Genomic DNA, 18,143 nt, shown 5'->3' on the forward strand with positions numbered 1-18,143 from the left:
AAATTGGATGAAACTGGAAGAAATTCAGTTAATTGAAATAAACCAGGAACAAAATACCTATATATGTATATATATATATATATATATATATATATATATATATACACACACACACGCACATATATCTGTGTATATATATAGATATAGATATAGATATAGATATAGATATAGATATATGTGTGTGTATATAGATATAGGTGTGAATGTATATATACCTATATATAGACACACATATATACATATATGTAGATACATATATGTACACACACACACACACACACACACACACAAACACACACACACCAAAATGGAATAATATTCAGGCTTTCAAAAGAAGGAAGTCTTGTCATTTACACAAATTGGATGAAACTGGAAGACATTAAGTTAATTGAAATAAAGCAGGAACAAAAATGCAGATACTACATTATCTTACTTAATATTAAAGTATATAAATATTTAGTTCATAAAAATACCGAGTAAAATGTTGGTTAATAGAGGCCAAGGATGGTGGGAAGATTGAGAAGATATTGTTCAAATTACATACAATTTTAGTTAAGCAGAAGGAATAAGTCAAAAGAACCTATTGTACATCATGATGACTACAGTTATTATATTGTATAATTGAAAGTTGCTGAGAAAATAGATGTTATGTTCTCACCACAAAAAAATAACTACATGAGGTAATGCATATGTGAATTGACAGTCATTCCACAATATTTACATACATCAAAACATCATGTTATGAACACCACTACACTTGGACTATCCTCAAAACACCATAATATATGAAACATTTATTGTCAAATACAAATAAAAAATATCAGGCAATCAAAAAGATCTCTGGTTCCCTGGGGTCTAGTATCCTGGGTATGCTAGCATGGAGAAGGGTCTTTGAATAACTGAGGTTGATATGATATATTTTTATCCTCGGAGTACCGGGATCATTCATTTGACTCCACTTTTTTTCTTTTTGGTATAATACATATAACTTAATTCATTTTTTAAATTATTAAACAATTACTGTCATTAACTTCAATTTTTTTTGGTCTCTACAGGAATACATCATTGAATGTGACTTAAAGTTCTACAAAGAGAATTTTGTTTTCTCATGTACAGGAATGTACTATAGGGACACCCTTTATCATATAATTTACATCTAGGAGTCTAACTTGCCTAAGAAAATGATTGGAGAACCTGCTAAATCTTACATTAAAGGGCAGGGGCTCCAAGGAAAGGGAAACTGTTAGTCACAATGTTATTTTTTTCTCTCAGAGGGAAGAGGGCCTGTAAGCTGGTTAGAAAGATTGAAAGTAATTTGCAGCCTAAGGAATACAATTTTTTCCTACCTGACATTAAAATCTACTTGAATGATTTAGTTTTCAGTCTTTCTGGTCTTTGGTGTTGAATGAATTGACCCATGGTATGGCTATGCAGCACAAAAGCAGACACATGCTATATTAGATAATCATTTTTAAGTTTACCTTTATTATTATTTTCCCTTAATGCCTGATATTTTTAAGTAAAAAACCTTCTATTAAGTCATATAAGCCCTCATGCTTACCAAGCTAACCATTTCTCTTACATTATCTTACCAAATAATAACTTTATATAACTGTAGTCTGTGCACACCCATACCAAATGGCATAACTAACTAGTTAGAGGAGTAAGGTAGCACATATTTCTCCCTTTAATATCTGAGTTTCAATAGCATATTTTCCTTTTCCCTCACAATGCCAAGATTTTCAATATCATATATTGTGGAAATGATTTTTTTGTTATGAATAGAAACAAAGAAAAATAGTTTCCATAGCAACACATCGTTCTATATGAAAACTGAATATTATTTTCATCACTATTCAAGTTTTGTCTTATTTTGTCAGTTTGCCTATTGATTTACTGAGAGAGAGGTCAGAAGCTGAATGTTGTTTTGAGAGAAGAATAGAGGCAATCGAACAGTTAAAGAAAAGATTGTATTCTGTTTTCACACTGAGTAAGCTATTTAGTGACAGACTTTCTGATACTGGCAAATTGTAAAACATGATGTGGTAAAAAGAATTAAGCTATATGTTAAAAGGTTTTCTTGTAAATTTTGCAAGAAAATAAAAGCAATAGATTTTTGGAATTGGCATATGAAGATGAATGACTATTGATTGATCGTACTATAAATACATGTGCATGAATTGAAGTGTAACACATGATAATAATAGGTCAAGTTCAGAAGCTGGAGAGAAAGTGAGAGAGTGGAAAAGTCTGATATTGAAACTATCAATCAAAAAAATGTATTCTAAGTGCTTCAAAATTCATGTTTCCAAGAGGAATTAATGAAAATGAAGCAAATTCTCTGACCCAACTGAATCAATTACCTGAGTAATTTCCATGCTGTACACTCTTGAATCAATCATGTAATTTATTCTCTCTCTCTCTCTCTCTCTCTCCTCTTTGTGTATGTGTTTGTACAAGAGAGAGAGGAGAGAGAGAGAGGAGAGAGAGAGAGAGACAGAGAGACAGAGAGAGAGAATGAGAGAGAAAGAGTGACATATAAATTGGATTAACTAATGGGTACCAGACAGTCCTCAGTTTTCTGGACTCTATGGCATTCAGATGAATGTGAAATGGGGCAGTAGGGCAGTAGGCATGCAGATAAAGAACAACTCTTTCTGCTTGGGAAAACCAAGAAAAGTTTCATAGAAAAGGTAACAATGGAATTGGTAATTGAAAAATGGGTAGGAATTGCCACACTGCTCTCCACTACTGCTGAATTAATTTACACTCCCGTTAACAACGTATAAGGATTTCTTTGCCTCTGCAACCTCATTACTATCTGTTATTTTTTGACTTTTCAATAATAGCCATTCTGACTGATGTGCGATGGTTTCTCATTGTGGTTTTGATTTGCATTTCTCTAATGATAAGTAAAATTGAGCTTTTTTTTTTTTTCATAGGTTTATTAGCCACATGTGTGTCTTCTTTTGAAAGGTGTTCATGGAGCTGGAGGCCATTATCCTTAATAAACTAACTCAGGAACAGAAAACCAATTATGACATGTTCTCACTTACAATTGGGAGCTAAATGATGAGAACACAAAGAGAGGAACAACAGACCCTGGGACCTATGGGAGGGTGCAGGGTTGGAGTAGGGATAGGATCAGAAAAAATAACTAATGAGTATTAGGTTTAATATTTGGGTGATGAAGTAATCTGTATCAAAAAACCTCATAAAATGACACTACCTATATAACAAACTTGAATATGTTCCCCTGAACTTAAAATGAAAGTTAAAAAAAAAAAAGAAACATAAGTAGGACTTCCTTAGGAAGATGAAATGATAGAATTTCACATCAAAGAAAGTAGTATTAACATTAGAAAGATTGCAATAAAAAGAATGATTTGATTTTGAGGAGATGTAACCTGCTGTGTTTGAAATAAACATTTTATCTTTATAGTAATTTTTTTTTCAGATTTGGAAAGTCCAGACAATATTTAGGTCATGACCTCATGAATTAGTTGAACTATCATGTTTTATCATAGCAGCATAAAAGAGAAGGAGGCAAAGAGAAGAGAGGTATGTAAGAGAAACTGGGTGACTAGAGAGAGGACGGACATAAAGATGTCCAGCCAAGAAGCCATCTGACTGACACTGACAGAGAAGCTAGAAAAAATTGGATAATATGGGAGACAGACATTTGACAACTGAAAGGAGCAAGAAATTGAGATAAACTTCCTGTTTCACTACTTTTTAAAAAATATATATTTATTATACTTTAAGTTCTGGGGCACATGTGCAGATCATGCAGTTTTGTTATGTAGCCATACATGTGCCATGGTGGTGGTTTGCTGCATCCATCGCCCCATCATCTACATTAGGTATTTCTCCTAATGCTATCTCTCCCCAAACCCCCCACCCCCTGCCATTTCTCCCCTAGGCCCCCACCCCCCAGGCCCTAGTGTGTGATGTTCCCCTCCCTATGCCCATGTGCTCTCATTGTTCAACATCCACTTATGAGTGAGAACATGCGTGTTTGGTTTTCTGTTCTTGTGTCAGTTTGCTGAGAATGATGATTTCCAGTTTCATCCATGTCCCTGAAAATGACATGAACTCATTCTTTTTAGTGGCTGCATAGTATTCCACAGTGTATATTTACCACATTTTCTTTATCCAGTGTATCATTGATAGGCATTTGGGTTGGTTCCAAGTCTTTGCTATAGTGAACAGTGCTGCAATAAACATATGTGTGCATGTGTCTTTATAACAGAATTATTATAATCCTTTGGGTATATACCCAGTAATGGTATTGCTGGATCAAATGGTATTTCTATTTCTAGATCTTTGAGGAATTCACACACTGTCTTCTACAATGCTTGAATTAATTTACACTCCCACTCACAGTGTAAAAGCATTCCTATTTCTCCAAATCCTCTCCATCATCTGTGGTCTCCTGATTTTTTAATGATCACCATTCTAACTGGCATGGAGTGATGTCTCAATATGGTTTTGATTTGCATTTCTCTAATGACCAGTGATGATGAGCTTTTTTTCATATGTTTGTTTGCTGCATAAATGTCTTCTTTTGAAAAGTGTCTGTTCATATCCTTTGCCCACCTTTTGATGGGTTTTTTTAATGTAAATGTGTTTTAGTTCTTTGTAAATTCTGGATATTAGCCATTTGTCAGATGGCTAGATTGCAAAAATTGTTTCCCATTCTGTTGGTTTCCAGTTTACTCTGTTGATAGATTATTTTGCTGTGCAGAAGCTCTGAAGTTTAATTAGATTCCGTTGTCTATTTTGGCTTTTGCTGCCATTCCTTTTGGTGTTTTAGTCATAAAGTCCTTGCCTATACCTATGACCCGAATTGTATTTCCTAGGTTTTCTTCTAGGGCTTTTATAGTATTAGGTCTTTTGTTTAAATCTTTGGTCAAACTGGAGTTAGTTTTCATATAAGGTGTAAGGAAGGGATACGGTTTCAGCCTTCTGCACATGGCTAGTCAGTTTTTCCAATGCCATTTATTACATAAGGAGTCCTTTCACCATTGCTTGTTTTTGTCAGGTTTGTCAAAGATCAGATGGTTGTAGTTGTATGGCATTACTTCCAAGGCCTCTGTTCCATTGGTCTATATCTCTGTTTTGGTACCAGTACCATGCTGTTTTGATTGTTGTAGCCTTGTAGTATAGTTTGAAGTCAGGGAGTGTGTTGCCTCCAGCCTTTTTCCTTTTGCTTAGGATTGTCTTGGCTATGCAGGCTCTTTTTTTGGTTCCATATGAAGTTTAAGGTGTTTTTTTTTTTTTTTCCGGTTCTGCTAAGAAGGTCAAAGGTAGCTTGATGGAGATAGTATCAAATCTACAGATTACTTTGGGTAGTATGGCCATTTTCATGATATTGATTCTTCCTAGCCCTGAGCATGGAATGTTTTTCCATTCCCATTCACAACTGCTACAAAGAGAATAAAATACCTAGGAATATGACTAACAAAGGATGTGAAGGACCTCTTCAAGAAAAACTACAAACCACTGCTCAAGGAAATAACAAAGGAGGATTTTTATAATATAGCTGGTAAGAGAAGATATCTACAGATCCAATAACATGAAGAAGCACATTATGTAATAAAGTTCTTGAGGAAGCAAAATAGCATGGATCAAGAGTTCATGAGGAAGGAAGTGGTATGCTTTGGTAAGAAGGAGGATACTATTATGACTTGAACTTTACCCCCAATCGACAAATTTATATGTTGTCCTAACTCCTTGTACTGCTCATAATGTGACTTTATCTGTATATAGGGTTTTTACAGAAGTATTCAACTTAAAATGGGATCATTACAGTAAGCTCTAATTTGGTATGACTGGTGTCTTACTAAGAAAGGTAACTTCAGACACATAGTCATGAAGAGAAGAAAAATGATGTGAGGAGACATCAGAAGAAGATGACTATCTAGAAGTCAGGGAGAAAGGCCTGAAACACATTTTTCCCTTAGAGTCCTCAGAAGGAAACAACCTTGCTAACACCTTGATTTTTGACATCTAGCCTCCAAAACTTTGAGAAAATAAATTTTTACTGTTGAAGCCACACAGTTTGCAGTACTTTGCTTAAGACAGCTCTAGAAAAGTAATGCAGACAGCTTCTTCACTGAAACAAAATCAGAGATGATACAATTTTCAGTGGCAGGCAGAAATATGAAAGAGTTCATAGCTACCATGCTATTTTTTGTGGAATAAGATGTAAAATATTCTGTTAAAAAGAATGTGTAGAGGGTTAGACCAAAATGGTGATGATTTAAACTAGCTGTTCTCAAGAAGAAAATAGAAAGCTGACTAGTGGTATATAAATGTTATTATTGGGTGGTATTGTGAGTTCGGTTAGGATGAGCAGCCATGGATTTTTAGTGATGCCTATGTGCATAGTATTGTATTGTTCTCCAACAGTGCTCATAAACCTGGTGGTGAACTGTTTGAGGGTTTGGGAAATGGTATGGAAAGACAATATAAAGAAAATGGAAGATGGAAGAAGGAACACTAACGAGAAATGTGATATAGTCTGGATAGCAAAGGAACTGAAAACTGAAAGTAGCTGATATGTTGAAAGAAAATGGAGAAGTCAAGGAGCCAAATTTCTTAGTGAGACAAGAAAGTGTATGAACTGCTCAGAATATGAAATTTGGATCATAGCTTAAGATTTCAAAGTTGGAGCAGTTCTGGGCATAGATGAGTGACTGAGATATGCAAGTTGTGATTGAAGTGAAAACATTATGAAGTGAGGATGATAGATGAGTTATTCACATGGACTTTGAAGTTACCAATGATAGTTTTGGTATATAGGATTAAAAGAAAGACTGATACAGGTGCCAACATTTTCATAAGTGGCTAAAAGATTAGTGAAATATGGACTGCAAGGAAGGGCAAAAGATGATAGTAGGTAATATAGCTGCATGCTACAGGCCTCAAAGGAGAAGAAAATTTCAACCACAGGTGGAGAAACAATTATATTATCTGTTTTGTTTATATTGCAATAAAGGCATAGTATGTCATATATATGTATATGTAGATACAGATAACGATATCAGTGTTAAATATATATGCAATTCCAAGAAATAAAATTTAATGTCTCGCAAAGTTAACAAAATGAAAAGAAATACAGACGGTTCCCCACCTATAATGGTTATACATGAGATTTTTGGACTTTGCAAAGGTCCTAAAGTCATATGCAGTTAGTAAAAACTGTAATTCTAATTTTTAATTTTGAACTTTTTCCAGGGTTGTTATATACAATATAATATAATGTATCTCTTTGGGATGCTGGAAAGTGGCAGCAAGCTGCATCTCCCAGTCAACCATGCTAATGTAAGTGCTCTGAGCACTTTTATGGTAGGATAGGCTAAGCTGTGATGTTTGGTAAGTGTATTAAAATGACACATACCTTGACACCCACTTCAAGGTGCTCTATGGTTTCAACATGAGTTGGGCATATCATGTGCTCACTCATACTAGCAGCAAAGTGATTTCTCTAGATAATTGGCCTACAGTAAGGCAATGACCATGATCAGAGAACACAGTGTAATTATGTAGCTTATCCTAAACTCAGGACTTAGGATTCTTTACAGCAGCATCTCTCCCCACGCGTCTTGTACACAGGATGCATCCTCAAGCTGGTTCTTTGTTTCTTTCTTTCTTTTCTTTCTTTCTTTCTTTTTCTTTCTTTTTCTTTTTCTATTTTTCTTCTTTCTTTCCTTCTTCCTTTTCTCTTCTTTCTTTCTTTATTTCTTCCTTCTTTCGTTTCTTTCTTCTTTCTTTCTCTCTCTCTTTTCTTCTCTTTCTTTTTCTATCATTTTTATTAAGACAGAGTTTTTCTCTGTTTCCCAGGTTGGAGTACACTGTGCAATATTAGCTCACTGCAGCCTCTGCCCCCTGGATTCCAGTGATTCTCCTGTCTCAGCCTCTTGGGTATCTGGGATTACAATTGTACACCACCATGCCTGGCTAAATTTTTTATTTTTATTTTTTACTAGAGGTAGGATTTAGCCATATTGGCCAGGCTGGTCTCAAACTCCTGACCTCAGGTCATCTGCCCATCTTGGCCTTCCAAAGTGCTGGGATTACAGGCGTGAGCCACCATGCATAGCCTCAGGCAGATATTTTCTATTATTTTTGTTACCCACAAAATATTACCATTAAACCAGCATTGTCCAATAAAACACTTTTCAATTATGGAAACTTTCTATGTTTTCACTGTCCAATACTGTAGTTACTGATAAATTTAAATTTGAATTTAAATAACCATATGTTGCTAGTGGCTATTATATTGAAGAACACAGCTTTAGATCTTGTTAGATAACATAAAAAGCATAATACATCCTAACAAGTAATTGACCCCCTCAGTGAAGACCTTTCAAGATGACTGTTCTTTAACTGGGTAATATCGTAGGTACAAGGCTTTAACAAAAGAAAATGATTCTATAAGATGGTAGGAATTTTGACAAATTGACATAGCAGAAACTTTTTGGGGATGAAGATTTTTCATAGAAATCATAAAATTCCATAACATATGCAACAGCCCATTATGCTTGCATGTAAAATAAACTTGGTGGAATAGGTTGCTTTTTAGAGCCTCAGTTCATTGAGAAATCAAGAGTTCTGACCTCCCTAGGGTATAAAAACAACATATTTACATTAGATTCACAAGCTAGAATTCTGCTCCTGGTCATCACACTTATATTTTTAAAAAGTGTATGTGCTCTGATATCCAGTTGGGAATATTAATAAATAATAATTGTTAGAGAAAGGTTAACTTAAGGAGAAAGAGACCCAGTACTCTAATTGATCATTTAAAACAATTGTCTTTATTGACATCTCAAGTTTGTCTCTCCATTATCCTCACCACCGCTTCAGCAGTACTGTTTACTTTCTAAAACGAATGATTCCTGAGAACAGGGGTGAAAGATTCTTGTCCTTATTAGAATCAGATATACTGAAGTATTAGAATATCTGATGTTGAAAATAATTTCTTCCCACACTTTTGAAATAACATCTTTGAAATTCAACTCATTTACTTACTATGGATTGCTGCCTTGTCTCCTATTCTCCAATATGACTTCCTGCAGTTATGCTGTTTAATTATGTGCCTAAGAAACATGCCCTGTACATTTCTTGCTTTTCTTTTTCCTGCTTCTCTCTAAGTATTAATTTTATTACTTTAAAATTAGATGAATAATGCTTAAATCCCTGCAGATTTGTATCTGTATTTTGTATGAAAAAGACAACCAACATCTGGCAAATGGTAAATATAAAAACAATGTTTATGTGCTAGTTATTTTCTCTTTTTCCTTGTTTTATCCTTTTTAAAACCCTCCAGAACAATGTTTGCCATTTATATGATATTGTATTTTATGGGATTTTTTATGCATGTTTTACATAGCCACATCGACATTGTAATCTTCTTAAAATCAAGGTAGAGGAGGCAAGTCAGCTTATATTTCTTTGTAAATATAATAGTGTCTATTCATAGTAGGTGCTTACAAAGTAAAATTTTGCCAATAGATTTGTAGAGATATATAGGGATATGCTAGTAAAACACATAGTGTTCACATAAGTTTAAATGTAATGTGACTATGAACAAATTCCTTAACATCTCTGAATCTCCATATCCTCATACATAAGATGAAGGCGATAACAATATATACTTAGAAAGGTTATTGTAGGATGAAGGATAAAACTTAATGGGGGCAGGAATTACAAATGCTCAGGTTCATACCAGATCTATGCTTATGTGTATGCAGTTAGAAAGAGATTTTGACAAACCAAAGATTGTCCAAAAGGGAATGACTAAGGAGATAAGGTATACAGAGAAGAGAAAAGACAAAAACAAGAACATTACATTAATTTTGAAATGTGTAAGCAATTCCTTGAGGAAGGAGAAACATTTGACTCTTACTCTGAAGAGCAAAAATAGGACTATTGGGAGAATTATAACAATAAGGGGTTCAAATCACTTCAATTTCATTTTCCCATATTATGTAGTAGAAGAAGTATTTTAAAAAGGAAATTAAGCACACAAATTTTAGTCCCAACTTTCTAATCATGGAGCTGTGTGATCTTGGACAATTCATTTTATCTTTCTGAGCTTTAGTTCCAAATATGCAAGGTAAGTTTATTTTGCTCAACGAAAAGTTCTCAAATTTGAACATTCTAGGGTTTCAATTTACACAAGAGAAAAAATGTGCCTTCCTGTAAAAGCCAAACTTGAGAGATTAATGCTTTCTAAGAAATCCATGTGAGGCAACTCAATCAAATTTGTACTAAATTATAGCTGTAGAAAATTACTGTTTTCTGATTTTTTTCTCAATAAATATTTAATATATAGCTTAATGGTTCATAGTAAATAAAATACCCAGTAGTATGTTTCTTGAATAATGTATCAAACAATAGCTAAGGCAAATGCCTGGAAAATATTGAAAGTATATGTAACTCTATCCTGCAAAAGTTGTACTCCTTAATAGAGTAGAGGCCTCTAAACAAATTTAGAACAAACGGATAGTGTTTGTTTTCCTGATGGGAAATAAAAACGACAAAAATAGAAAACTGCTTCTGAGAATTTTAGTTATACAAAGAAAAACATGATTAAAACCAGTGTGGTTTGTTACAAGTCTGATATATCAAATTTAAATTGCTGCATATTGTGGCCGGGCATGGTGACCCATGCCTGTAATCCTAGCAGTTTGGGAAGTCAAAGAGAAAGGATCACTTGAGTCAAGGAATTCAAAACCAGCCTGGCCAACATGGCAAAACTCTGTCTCTACTAAAAATACAAAAATTAGCCAGGCAGAGTGTTGCATACCTATAGTCCCAGCTACGTGGGAGGCTTAGGCACAAGAATTGTTTGAACCCGGGAGGTGGAGGTTGCAGTGAGCTGAGATCACAACTTTGCACTGAAGCCTGGAAGACAGAGAATCTGTCTCAATAAATAAATACATACATAAATAAATAAAGCTGCATGTTGTAAAAAGGAAAACAGTAGCTTCAAATTTTGTCACTTTTTAAATAAATGTAAGTATATGTAGTTCCTAGACTGTCAATAGTCCAAAGCTATCAAACTATCAAACAAAATATTAAAATTTCATGATGTACCTTCATTGGCATAGTTTTACTGTGGCAATCTATTATTCAAGAAAATATAAAATCAAGCTTGTAAGAAGTGTTTATAAAACCTTAAACATTTTAGTCTAATTTTCAGATTGTATGAGATCTCAAAGTAATTGATGGTGTCTTCATAATTCAGGAGAACCATCTTTGAGACAAAACAAAAGTAGAATAACATCATTAAAACAAATATGCAATATATAATTTTCTATTGCAAGTTAGCTTACCTCATTATAGTTTAACCTTTATTCAGACAGATATGTATATTTATCTATATAATGAAAGCTCTATCCAATACTGTAAAGAGAAAATTATCACTGAGAAAAGATAATGATCAAGGTTACACAGTCTAATGAGTCACTACTGAAGACCAACAATGGGTTAAGTATTCTAGAAAGTACAAAGCAATTAGAAGATATGGTCTTTGCTTTTTAAAAAATATTATGATTCATGGAATATGTCTAAAACACTTAAAATAAGTAATACAAGGTAATAAGTGATCAAGGACTGAAATTGTGTCATAAAGGCTAGGTGTCATAGGAGTTTGGAAAATGAGCACTGAATTACTCAAAGGAAACTCTGCAGAGGAAAAGGTTGTTGCTATGATCTGAATGCTGGTGTTTCCCTCAAATCCACATGTTGGAATCGAATACCCAATATGAAAGAATTAATAGATGGAACTTTTGATAAATGATTGAGTCATAAGGGATCCCTACTCATGAATGGAATTAGTGGCCTTATAAAAGAGGCTCAGGCATGCCCTCTTGTCACTTCTGTCATGTGGAGACACAGCTAGAAAGCACCCTCCATAAAAGAGACACCAAGTCCCAACCAGACACCAAATTTGTTGTTGCATTGATATTTGACTTCCTAGACTCAAGAACTATGAGCAATAAATTTCTGTTGTTTATAAATTACTAAGTTTATGGCATTTTATAATAGCAGAATGGACTAAGGCCATTGTTAATTTGGTGCCTTTAAAAATTGGCACAATTTGTACTATTGAGAAGAAGAGGTAGGACCGATCTTGCTGAAGCAAACGACATTAGAAAATACAATGAAAGTAGGAATAAGTGAATTGTTTTAAGGATGAAAGTGACTTTGGCTTTCTCCCTTTCTAGACAAAGGCATTATATACTAAGACATTGACTTTAAAAAAAGGTCTTTTCTTGTTATTCTTTAGTAGTCTTGTGCACACTTTGGATGTTGATATCATAAAATCTTCCAGAAAGTCAAACTTGGATTCCAAAAAGAGAAAAGAAATAGCCATTAGAATCAACAAAAGCATTTTGCAGATCATTTAGTTGGCAACTTGAAAATAAGCGTATGAGTACAAAATGTAATTTTATTCCTCCAATCCATTAATGAGAAAGCACCTCACTAGTTAGGGTTCTAATATAACTTTTCAAAAATTACTTATTGGGTACAATGCCCATTATTCAGATGATGGATATACTAAAAGCCAAGAATTAGCTATTATATTATTACATGTAATAAAATTGCACCTGCACCCCTTAAATTTATACAAACAAAAAATACCAGTCCATTTGTATAGAAATGGGTAATAATAGCTAACAGTTAAAGAATGCATACTATGTGCTGAATTCTTTTCTTCTAAATGTGATGTATAGGTTATCTTATTAAATGCACACAATCTTATAAATAGATAATATTAAGTATATTGTACAATAGTAGAAACAGATTGAGACTGCTTTTCCTTCAGTGACAGAAAGCATTTCCTCGTTATAATTTGAACTTGCTTTAATATAATTTCTACCACCATAAGACTTGGTATATTTACATGAAGCCAATAGGTAGAATGCAAAGGATTATTGTGTTCTTCCTTTTTCATTTCTGAAAGAAATATCTTGTAAGTGAGCATGTTTCTCACCAAATGAAGGCTCAGTTTTCCTTGGGGATAGCTTAAGCTTTACATTCACAACAGACATTATGTGTAAAGTGCTTAAATATTATGCAGGGATATTTGATAACTTTTCTATTATTATGTTTTCCTTTTTGTTCCTAAGCATTCATTCAATAAGGAATCAGATACATACATATTTAACAGCTTAATTGCAGCTTTATTAAGAATAAATTATTTTGTCCATTGCTTTCTCAGAAGTAACAATAATATAACCGAGATATTTTCCAAAATTTATTTGATTTGTGAATTTATATTTAGGCTAAGCAGTGTCTCCATAGGAAATTGTATTTACAATTTTATAAATCAGTGAAGAATAAATTATAAAGCAAAATGTAATTTGTTATTGTTATTTTCTTGTTGAAAGTCAAGAGTCACTTTTCTGAATATGTTTCAAAATCGAATTTCACCTGGGTAAGTTGTTAGTTTAATATTAGAAATATCAAGAAAGCATGTGCTTTTTTGTTCCAAAAAATTAAAGGGGAGGGGATCCTCCATAACTCATTCTATGAAGCCAGTAACAACCTAATACAAAAGCCAGGCAAGAAAACTTAACAACAACAACAAAACTACCAACCAATATCCCTCAGAAACACAGATACAAAAGTTCTCAACAAAGTACTAGAAAACTGAATTGAATAGCACATCAAAAAGATAATACACCACAGTCAAGTGAAATTTATGTCAGGGATGCAAGGATGGCTCAGCATATGCAAATCAATAAATGTGATTCACCACATAAACAGAATTCAAAACAAACCATATGATCATCTCAATAGATGCAGAAAAGCGTTTGATAAAACTTAGCATGATTAGTTTGGTTTATTCTATTCTCATAATCTTTACATATACTGATGGTTTCTTTTATTAAATCTCTATGGCTTTGGTTTTAATTTTTAATTTTAATGAAGGCTGATTAAAAGAAGGTGAGAAATAAGGATTTTTTATTAATTTACATTCTTACCAACAGTGCACAAGAGTTCCCTTTTCTCCACATCCTCAGCAAGATTGGTTATTTCTTGGCATTTGAATATTAGCTATTTTAAGCAGGGTTAGACAATATCTCATTGTAGTTTCGATTTGCATTTCTCTAATAATCAGTGACACTGAGTTTTCATATATCTCTTTGTCATTTGTGTGTCTTATTTTGAGAGGTGTCTATTCAAATCTTTTGCCCATTTTAAAAATTACATTATTGGATTTTTTCCTATAGGGTTATTTTAGCTACTTATTTTATATTCTGATTATTAATCCTTTGTCAGATAGATAGTTAGCAAATATTATCTCCCCTTCTGTGGGTTGTATCTTCATGTTGTTGATGGTTTCCTTTGCTGTGCAGAAGTTTTTAACTTGATTTGATCCCATTTGTTCATTTTGCTTTGGTTGCCTGTGTTTGTGGGGTATTACTCAATAAAATTTGCTCAGACCAATGTCCTGGAGAGGTTCTCCAAAGATTTTGGAGGTAATTTTATAGTTCGAAGTTTTATACTTTAGTCTTTCATCAATTTTGACTTGATTTTTGTATATGATGAGAAATAATGGTTTAGTGTTATTCTTCTGCATATGAATTTTCAGTTTTCCCAGCACCATTTATTGAAGTAATTGTGTTTTCCCCATGGGATATTCTTGGCACTTTTGTTGAAAATGAGTTACTTGTAGACATATGGATTTGTTTCTAGCTTCTCTATTCTGTTGCATTGCTCTATGTGTCTGCTTTTATGCCAGTACTAAAATTTATAGGAAACAGCAAAAGACTTGGAACAGTTAACTGATAGAAAAACAAAACAAAACAAAAAAACCCTGAAATAATCACATTACCACTGTATTATAACTTGAATTCAGCTAATGTGATTACTTCAGTTCACCACCCACCCCCGACCCTGCATAAGCTAGCTTTACCTATTCTGCATCTTTTGTGGTTTCATATACATTTTAGGGTAGTTTGCTTTATCAATATTTTGTAGTTTCCATTACAGAGATCTTTCACTTATTTGGTTAAATTAGTTCCTAGATAGTTAATTTTATTTGTGGCTACTATAAACAAGATTACTTTTTATTTCATTTGAAGATTGTTCACTACTGGCATATAGAAATGCTATTAATTTTTGTATGTTTATTTTGTATCCTGCAACTTTCATTTTATCAGTTTTAATAGTTTTTTGGAGGCATCTTTAGGCTTTTCCTAACATAAGATCATTTTATTTGTGGACAAGAATAATTCCACTTCTTTATTTCCAATTTGGATATCCTTTATATCTTTCTATTGTCTGGTTGATATAGGTAGGACTTCTATTACTGTATTAGTATATTTGCACCCTGCAAATAAAGACAAACCTGAGACTAATTTATAAAAAGAAAGAGGTTAGTAAACTCACAGTTCCACATGGCTGGGGTGGCCTCACAATCACAACTGAAGGCAAAGGAGGAACAAAGACATGCCTTACATGGCAGGAAGCAAGAGAATGTGTGCAAGGGAACCACCCTTTATAAAACCATCAGATCTCATGAGACTTGTTTACTGTCACAATAACAGCATGGGAAAAACCCACCTTCATGATTCAATTTCTCCCCACGAGACCCTTCTGATGACACATGGGGATTATGGAAACTACAATTCATGATGAGATTTGGGTGGGGACACAACTAAACCATATCAGTCTGCTTTTGGCCCATCTCAAATCGCAGGTCCTCACATTTCAAAACACAATCTTGCCTTCCCAACAGTCTCCCAAAGACTTAACTCACTCAAATATTAACCCAAAAGTCCAAATTTAAAGTCTCATCTGAGACAAGGCAAGTCCCTTCCACCTATAAGCCTGTAAATTCAAAAGCAAGTTAGTTATTTCCTAGATATAATGAAGGTGCAGCCATTGAATAAACACACCCATTCCAAATGGGAGAAATTGGCCAAAACAAAAGGAGGTAAAATCCCCATGCAAGTCCAAAATCTAGGGGAGAACTCGATTCTTAAAGCCCCAAAATGATCTCCTTTCACTCTATGTCTCACATGTAAGTCACACTGATACAACAGGTGGACACCCACAGCTTTGAGCAGCTGTGGCTTTGCTGGTTACAGACCTGTTTGCTGGGTATCTGTGGCTGGCATTGAGTATCTGTGGCTTTTCCAGGTGCACAGTGCAAGCTGTCAGTGGATCTGTGGATTCTGGGATCTGTAGGATGGTGACCCAGTTCTCATAGGTCCACTAGGCAGTGACCCAGTGGGGACTCTGTGTGTGGGCTTCACCCCACATTTCCCTTCTGCCCTGGCCTACCAGTGGTTCTCCATGAGGGCACTGCCCCTGCAGCACACCTCTTCCTGAGTATTGAGGCATTTTCATCCAATCCTCAAATCTAGGCAGAGGTTCCCAAACCTCAATATTTTATTTATGTGCACCTGCAGACCCAACACCATGTGTAAGCCACCAAGGCTTGGGGCTTGCACCCTCTGAAACAACAGCCTGAGCTGTATGTTGGCCCCTTTTAGCCACAGCTGGGATGCAGGGGACTACCAAGGCTGCACTAAGCAGCAAGGCCCTGGGCATAATCCAGAAAAGGATTTTTTTCTCCTAGGCCTCTTAGTCTGTGATGGTAGGGAATGCTGTGAAGACCTCTAACATACCCTGGAGATATTTTCTTCATTGTCTTGCTGATTAATATTTGGCTCCTCATTAGTTGTGAAAATTTCCGCAGCTTGCCTGAATTTCTTCTCAAAAAATGGATTTATCTTTTCTATCACATTGTCAGGCTGCAAAATTTCCAAACTTCGATGTTCCACTTTCCTTTGAAACATAAGTTCCAATTACAAACTATCTTTCTCAAGTATAAAGTTCCACAGATCGCTAGGGCAGGAGCAAAATGCCACCAGTTTTTTGGCTAAAGCTTAACAAGAGTCACCTTTGCTCCATTCCCAACCAGTTCCTCATCTTCATCTGAGACCACATCAACCTGGTCTTATTGTTCAAATCATTATCAGCATTTTGACCAAAGCGATTCAACAAGTTTCTAGGAAGTTCCAAAATTTTTCATATTTTCCTATCTTCTTCTGAGCCCTACAAACTATTCCAACCTCTACCTGTTACCCAGTTCTAAAGACACTTCCACATTTTTGGGTATTTTACAACAGCTTTACACCCCACTCTACTGGAACCAATTTACTGTATTAGGTTGTTCACATGCTGCTAATAAAGACATATGTGAGACTGAGTAACTTATAAAAAAAAAAAAAGAGGTTTAATAGACTTATACAGTTCCACATGGCTCAGGTGGCCTCACAATCATTGTGGAAGGTGGAGGAGTAGCAAAGGCACATCATACATGGTGGCAGGCAAGAGAGCATGTGCAGGGAAATTGTCTTTTATACAACCATCAGATCTCCTGAGACTTATTCACTGTCATAAAAACAGCACAGAAATATTCAGCCCCATCATTCACTTACCTCCTACCAGGTCCCTCCCAGGACATGTGAAGATTATAGGAACTACAATTCATGATGAGATCTGGGTAGGGATACAGCCAAACCATATCAAGTACTATGTGGAATAACAGTTGTGAAATTGGGCATCCTCATCATTTTCCAGATCTTAGAGGAAAGATTTTCAGTTTCTCCCTATTCAATATGATACTGGCTGTAGGTCTTTTACATATGGCTTTTATTATGTTGTGTTCTGTTTCTTCTAAACTGATTTTTTTTAGTTTTTCTTTTTAATTATTAAAGGATGTTGACTTTTACCAAATGCTTTTTCAGCATCAATTAAAATGATCTTATGGAATTTTTTTTTAAGAAAAAACTAGCTTCTAGCTTTATTTTTAAAATAAATCAAGTATCTATTTAAAGCATATGTGAGATAGCATCTTATATTTAATCCTAAGCCTAATTGTGTATGAGCACTATAATATTGCAATGACATTCTGGAAATAAATTCCAAGTACATCACCATATGCTTATTAGTAGATATTACACAAATCTACTGACTTTGAGGGAAAGATTTTACTAATTTTTCACCTACCCTGAGATATTCATCCCACAATATAGCTCGGATTTATCTGAACATTAACAAATTTTAACTTTTTTTTTCTTTCCATTGCAGGCATTAATATATTA

Source organism: Saimiri boliviensis, chromosome X (genome assembly GCF_048565385.1).
Source record: "Saimiri boliviensis isolate mSaiBol1 chromosome X, mSaiBol1.pri, whole genome shotgun sequence".
In the NCBI taxonomy this organism is placed as follows: domain Eukaryota; kingdom Metazoa; phylum Chordata; class Mammalia; order Primates; family Cebidae; genus Saimiri; species Saimiri boliviensis.